At 72.0% G+C, this 372-nt stretch overlaps 1 protein-coding gene across 1 annotated transcript in view; it reads right to left on the reverse strand.

The window, feature by feature from the left end:
* Positions 1-372, reverse strand: part of PITX1 (paired-like homeodomain 1) — a 3,547-nt gene that overhangs the window by 607 nt on the left and 2,568 nt on the right. The gene's annotated exons all lie outside the window — the stretch shown is intronic.

Below are 372 nucleotides of genomic sequence, written 5' to 3' on the forward strand. Positions count from 1 at the left end.
TGGGGGAGGAGGGGGGGGTGAACGGAGACGCCACGGTCAGTGCGGGACCACCGCCACCCCCTGCCCCACCGCCGGGCCGCCCGGAGCGCTCCTGATGCGCGCAGAGGATGCTGATGCGCGCAGATGCTGATGCGCGCAGAGGATGCTGATGCGCGCAAAGGAGCGCAGGGCAAACCTCCAAAAGCACCCCCCCCTTTCCCTGGCCAGCAACACCGGGCACGGCTCCGCACCCCTTCTCCCTCCAGCCCCCTGCCCCCCCGCGGGATGGGTGTCCCGCTCCGCGGAGCTGCCTGCGCGCATAGCGGTTTCTGCGCGCATCCCTCTCTATCCAGCGGGATGGGGGAGCCGGGATGCGCGCAGCCGCCTCTCCGC

This window comes from Haliaeetus leucocephalus, unplaced genomic scaffold (assembly GCF_000737465.1).
Source record: "Haliaeetus leucocephalus isolate CR32 unplaced genomic scaffold, Haliaeetus_leucocephalus-4.0 Scaffold656, whole genome shotgun sequence".
Classification (NCBI taxonomy): Eukaryota; Metazoa; Chordata; class Aves; order Accipitriformes; family Accipitridae; genus Haliaeetus; species Haliaeetus leucocephalus.